This window comes from Hypanus sabinus, chromosome 6, assembly GCF_030144855.1.
Source record: "Hypanus sabinus isolate sHypSab1 chromosome 6, sHypSab1.hap1, whole genome shotgun sequence".
In the NCBI taxonomy this organism is placed as follows: Eukaryota; Metazoa; Chordata; class Chondrichthyes; order Myliobatiformes; family Dasyatidae; genus Hypanus; species Hypanus sabinus.
In genome coordinates, this window is record NC_082711.1 from 68834358 (window position 1) to 68841506 (window position 7149).

The window sequence follows — 7149 nt, forward strand, 5'->3', positions numbered from 1 at the left end:
TTCTAAATTTGTGTATATTTACAAAATACAATTAAATTGGTAAGTAAAACTATTGAAAATCTTTTCTTTGTACTTTTGTCAGTTAAATAAAGGTTCATGTGAAATAACATCACAAATTTTTGTTTTTATTGCATTTTGGAAAATATCCCAACTTTTTTGGAAATGGGGTTTGTTGATGGCAAAACAATGAAGAACCCAGCACCGATCCCTGCAACCCTCCACTCATCACAGGCCTCCAGTTAGGGAGACAACCCTCTACCACTCTCTGTTTACTCCCACAAAGCCAAAGTTTATGTCAGTACCTCCAGTTGAACTCTGTCTTTTTGTATCATCCTGTGTTTTTTGTATTGCCATGTACTCCTGTCCCTGCCCTACTCCAGCCTCTGTGTCGCTGATTACTCTGCCTCTCACCTGTATTACTACCATCTGTGTCTCATTGTGCTCCACCTATCATCTGCCTCTGTATATTGCTCAGTGTATTTCAGTCCTGTGTTTTCACCTGTTTGTTGCCAGATTGTGCCAGTGAGTTTTCCTGAACCTTCCCAGCATTGGTATCTGTGCTCTGTCTTAATATCGACTCTGCCTTTTTCCCCAATTCTGGTTTTTGGATCTCTCTGGATTTTTTTAAATCTCCGCCTGAACTTTGACGCCAACTTTGTTGCCCCTCTGGATTTGCTGCTCAATAAATATCACAGTGCACACAGTACTTGGTCTGTGATTGTGTTCCTGCTTCAGCATCCTGACAGTCAAATCCAATTTACAAACGTTTGTACTACCTAATCCTGAATGCTGAGCAACTGAACCTTCTTGACCAGCCTGCATACAGGACCTTGTCAAATGCCTTGCTAAAGTCCACATAGAGAACACCCACTGTCTTGCCTTCATCCATTTTCCTGGTAACTTCCTCGAAAAAAAATCTATAAGATTGGTTAGACGTGACCTACCGCACATGAAGCCCTGCTGACTATCTTCAATCAGTCCATGTCTTTCAAAATACTTAAATATCCAGTCCCCTTGAATACCTTCCAATAACTTTCCCACAACTGATGTCAAGCTCACCGGCCTATAATTTTCAGTTTTTACAAGGGCTTCACCTTTTTATGAAGGTAGGTTGAGCAAGTACATAGGACTGTCAGGGGTAGGTGTTTATTACACCAAGTTAGAGTGGTGGGTGTATGCAGTCGGAGTGATGATAGAGGCAGTTACATTAGAGACATTTAAGAGACTCTTAGGCACGAGGATAAAAGGAAAATGAATGACAATGTGGGAAGGAGGGTTAGTTTGATCTTAGAGTAGGTTATAAGATCAGCATAATATCTTGGGCCAAAGGGCTTGTCCTGTGCTGCACTGTTCTATGCTCTTGATAAAGTTCCTTTACAATCACAAACAAAAAGTTCCAAGCATTTCCGCTTTACTGCTACATCTACATATGAGTGTCTTCATCATAGCTAACAGTGGAGCGTAGGTGGACGTCATGGAGGGATTGTCTACGGAATCTCTGTGGGTGGAGGTTGGGAACAGGAAGGGGTCAATAACTTTTCTGGATGTTTTTTATTGGCCGCCCAATAGTAACAGGGATATCGAGGAGCAGATAGGGAAACAGATCCTGGAAAAGTGTAATTATAAAGTTGTCGTGATGGGAGATTTTAATTTCCCAAATCTTGATTGGCATCTCTCTAGAGCAAGGGGTTTAGATGGGATGAAGTTTGTTAGGTGTGTTCAGGAAGGTTTCTTGACACAATATGTAGGTAAGTCTACAAGAGGAGAGGCTGTACTTGATTTGGTATTGGGAAATGAACCTGGTCAGGTGTCAGATCTCTCAGTGGGAGAGCATTTTGGAGATAGTGATCATAATTCTATCTCCTTGACAAGAGCAATGGAAAGAGAAAAGCAAGTTAGAAAAGCATTTAACTGGAGTAAGGGGAATTATGAGGCTATCAGGCAGGAAATTGGAAGCTTAAATTGGAAACAGATGTTCTCAGGGAATAGTACGGAAGAAATGTGGCAAATGTTCAGGGGATGTTTGTGTGGAGTTCTGCATAGGTACTTTCCAATGAGACAGGGAAGTTATGGTAGGGTACAGGGACCATGGTGTACAAAGGCTATAATAAATCTAGTCAAGAAGAAAAGAAAAGCTTACAAAAGGTTCAGAGAGCTAGGTAATCGTAGAGATCTAAAACATTATAAGGCTAACAGGAAGGAGCTTAAGAAGGAAATTAGGAGATCCAGAAGGGGGCATGAGAAGGCCTCGGCAGGCAGGGTTAAGGAAAACTCTAAGGCAATCTACAAGTATGTGAAGAGCAAGAGGATAAGACGTGAAAGAATAGGACCTATCACGTGTGACAGTGGGAATTCTTTACTTCAGTATTCACTATGGAAAAAGATCTTGGTGATTATAGTAATGACTTGCAGCAGACTGAAAAGCTTGAGCTTCTAGATATTAAGAAAGAGGATGTGCTGGAGCTTTTGGAAAGCATCAAGTTGGATAAGTCTGTGGGACCGGATGAGATGTACCCCAGGCTACTGTGGGAGGCAAGGGAGGAGATCGCTGAGCCTCTGACGATGATCTTTGCAACATCAATGGGGATGGGAGAGGTTCTGGAGGATTAGAGGATTGCATATGTTGTTCCTTTATTCAAGAAAGGGAGTAGAGATAGCCCAGGAAATTACAGACCAGTGAGTCTTACCACGGTGGTTGGTAAGTTTATGGAAAAGATCCTGAGAGGCAGGACTTATGAACATTTGGAGAAGTATAATATGATTAGGAATAGACAGCATGGCTTTGTCAAGGGCAGGTTGTGCCTTATGAGCCTAATTGAATTTTTTGAGGATGTGACTAAACACATTGAAGAAGGAAGAGCAGTAGATGTAGTGTATCTGGATTTCAGCAAGGCATTTGATAAGGTACCCCATGCAAGGCTTATTGAGAAAGTAAGGAGGCGTGAGATCCAAGGGGACATTGCATTGTGGATCCGGAACTGGCTTGCCCACAGAAGGCTAAGAGTGGTTGTAGACGAATCATATTCTGCATGCAGTCGGTCACCAGTGGAGTGCCTCAGGGCTCTGTTCTGGGACCGTTACTCTTCTTGATTTTTATAAATGACCTGGATGAGTAAGTGGAGGGATGGGTTAGTAAGTTTGCTTATGACACAAAGGTTAGAGGTGTTGTGGATAACGTGGAGGACTGTCAGAAGTTATAGTGGGACATTGATAGAATGCAAAACTGAGCTGAGAAATGGCAGATTGAGTTCAGCCCAGATAAGTGTGAAGTGGTTCATTTTAGTAGGTCAAATATAATGGTAGAATATAGTATAAATGGTAAGACTTGGCAGTGTAGAGGATCAGAGGGATCTTGAGGTCCAAGTCCATAGGACGCTCAAAGCAGCTGCGCTGGTTGACTCTGTGGTTAAGAAGGCGTACGGTGTATTGGCCTTCATGAATCGTGGAATTGAATTTAGGAGCCAAGAGGTAATGTTGCAGCTGTACAGGACCCTGGTTAGACCCCACTTGGAGTACTGTGCTCAGTTCTGGTCGCCTCACTACAGGAAGGATGTAGAAGCCATAGAAAGGGTGCAGAGGAGATTTACAAGGATGTTGCCTGGATTGGGGAGCATGCCTTATGAGAATAGGTTGATTGAACTTGGCCTTTTCTCCTTGGAGCGACAAAGGATGAGAGGTGGCCTGATAGAGGTGTACAAGATGATGAGAGGCATTGATCATGTGGATAGCCAGAGGCTTTTTCCCAGGACTGAAATGGTTGCCACAAGAGCACACAGGTTTAAGATGCTGGGGAGTAAGTACAGAGGAGATGGCAGGGGTAAATGTTTTAATTAGAGAGTGGTGAGTGTGTGGAATGGGCTGCCAGCAACGGTGGTGGAGACAGATACAATAGGGTCTTTTAAGAGATTTTTGGATAGGTGCTTAGAGAAATAGAGGGCTATAGGTAAACCTAGTAATGCTGTAGGTTTTCTATGTTTCTATATCAAATAAAATGCAACCAGAGCCAGTGGGCATAGGCTTCATAGAAGAGAAATTTAAAGAGCTGAGTGACAGATAGTGGTGGGCATATGGAATGAGCTGCTTGAGGAAGTGGTTTTGGACATTATAAAGTTCCAAAGATGCTGCATAAGTCCTAGACTTTTTTTCTTATATTTCATTTTCCTATTGTTCCTGGTCCAGTTGTTTTTAAAACTATGCCCATTTCTATCTCTTGCTTCAGATTTTTAAATATAACTTTGAGAATCAGGTCTTTTCAAGAACTTCATCAATTACAGCTTAAAAGTACTTACATAAGCTCACAGCTTTCAGGCAGTCCATTTCATACCCAAATATCCTCCAATTGAATGCCTCTGCTCTCCAGATGTTTTGGCAGTTGTATTAACTTTAGGACTTCCCAATACCAATGCATCTGCTGTTAATGGATGTTTTGTACAGTGGGGAAGCACGGTCATCTGCCACCTCCTGTAAGGCATGTGGAGGAGGTCTGGGTATCGATGCCAGTAAGAGTTGGTGTGTGAAGGCCTTAGTATTAACAGCCCCCTGCTCACTGCAGAGAGTTTTTAACAGTGAAGTGCAGGCCCTTCTACTTACCAAGGGAGTTCACTGCTGTTGTAATTGTTGCTGTTTACATCCTTCCCTGTGCTAATGCTGGGGAAGCACAGCAGGAACTCATAGTTGCTCTTTCCTGTGCCATCACAGAACTCTCAAGACACATTTGTGACACCAGGGACACGCGGCGTGTGTGGCAAGGTATACAGCGTAAAAAAAATTACAAGTTACCTTGTGTTTCAACGACAGTGATGCCTCCTTCCTGATAGGCTGTATGCCTTCTATGCATGATTTGATGCAATGTGACATCATCTCCCCCGAGGAACAGGCACCTTATTTGCCACAGGGTAAACACACGCAAAGCTGCAAGCTGGTTAGGTGCTGAGGGATTGTGGAACCCAGCTAACCGAGGTCTTAATGGATATCTATAATATCTCTCTGCAACAGTCCACTGTCCCTGCAGGCTTCAAGGCAGCTGCCAAAGACAGCAATGGTAAATGACCTGAGCGATTGCTCAGTGGCACTGACCTGAACAATCACTAAGCTCTTTGAGCAGCTGGTGATGGATTGTATAAAATCCCACCTTCCACACAGTTCCTTGGTGTGCATGTAATGGATGATCTAACCACCACTCATTAGTCAGGAAAGCACAACAGCAACCCAGCACCTAGACTGAGATTGAGGTGTGCAAGGCTCCTGGCCTCCATTCTAATGTTTGCAGCAGCATCATTGAGAGTGTTGTGTCTGGCTACATTGTCGTGTGGTATGGAAGCTGCAGGCATTGGACTACAAGGCCCTGCAGAGTACAGTAAAATCCAATGGAAGGATCACTGGGGCCTCCGTCCCACTTGTGACATTTACCAGGAGAGTTGTATGCAAGGGGCCCAAAGACCACCCATCTCGCAATCTCTTTGTCCCACTACTGTCAGGAAGGAGGTACAGAAGCATCAGGACTAGGATTGACAGACTGGATAACAGCTTCCTCCCTCAAGCTGTGAGACTAATGAATACCCTGCCAGCACTGACGTCTTATCACAAGGTCTGATTACTATTTAGCTGAGTGGTGCATTACATGCACTTTGAATTGTATTATAACAACTTATCTGTACTAATATTTTATACTATACGCTGTGTGAGCTGGGTTCATTTCCCACCGCTGGCTGTAAGGGGATTGTACATTCTCCCTGTGACCACATGGGTTTCCTCTGGGTGCTCCAGTTTCCACAATCTAAAGCTGTATCAACTGGTAGCTTAATTGGTCATTGTAAATTGCCCCATGATTAGGCTAGGACTAAGTCAGGGGATTGCTGGGCAGCATGGCTTGAAGGGATGGAAAGGTGTAATCCTCACTGTAAAACAAGAAATCAATAACAGTATTCCAATTTTTCTGCATAATTTGATCAAAGCCTGTGTTGTTGATAGGATTGAATTGGAGGCCCAAACTTTTATATCCAGCAAGTGCATAGCTTCATTGAAAGCCAGAGAAGACACAAGAGACAGGAGAGCATAAACACCAGAAATTCTGCAGATGCTGGAAATCCAAAACTATACATACAAAATGCTGGAGGGGATCTGCAGGTCAGGCAGCATCTATGGAAATGAATAAATAGTTGCTATTTCAGGCTGAGACCCTTTTTCAGGACTGGAAAGGAAGGGGGAAGATGATGAAAGATGCTGGAACAACAAACAACTTGCTGAAGGAACTCAGAGCAGCGACTATGGAAGGAAAGGAACTGTCAATGTTTCTGGTCAAAACCCTGCAACAGGGCTGAGAGTGGAGAGGCAAGATGGTTGGGCAGGGAAGACAGGAGAATACACACAAGTCCTCATTGAGGGTTGTGCAGTAGAAAGGGTGAGTAACTTCAAGCTTCTGGGCATCCACATCTCTGAGGATCTATCTTGACCCAAAATAATGGTGAAGGTATATCAGTGTGTGAAAGAAAAATAAGCTTGAGAATAAAGGGTTAACAAAATCATGAGAATAGCAGGGTGAGAAGCAGATGGGGTCTGTCTATTCACACTAATTAGCAATGTCCTGTTACAAATGAAGAACTGATAGTGCACAGATGTTGTAAGTCCTGTTGCTGATGAAGCACTGATAATGGATGGATGTATGCAAGGAGGAACCCTTAGTCCTCAATTCTACATGTCTAATGACTTTGTTTCTTATAATCAATGGGGAGGAACCATTGGCTTTCAAGACTACATGATTAAAGGCTTGGTTGCTTCTAATTAATAGGGAGCTGATTGTGTATGTGGGGACCCTTTGTCTAATTTTGAGTAAGGTATGCAAGCATCCAGAACCTTGTCAATAAGGTCTAAGCAGGAACTCTTGACTCCTGAAAACTGGTGGACTGCATGCATTTTAAGCTATAAAAGACCATGCTGGAGCTCACTTTAGCAGAGGCTCTTAGTGAGCTCTCAGTGATCACATAATAAAGTAATTAAACTAAATACCAGTGTCTGTGTCTTTACTTAAGTCAAATTTGTAATAATAATTTCTCTAACGCAGTGGTTATATTTCATTGTGAGTATGAGGAGAATTGGTATGTCACCAAGAACTCAAGCAAATTTCTAAAAATGTACTAAGGAAGGCATTCA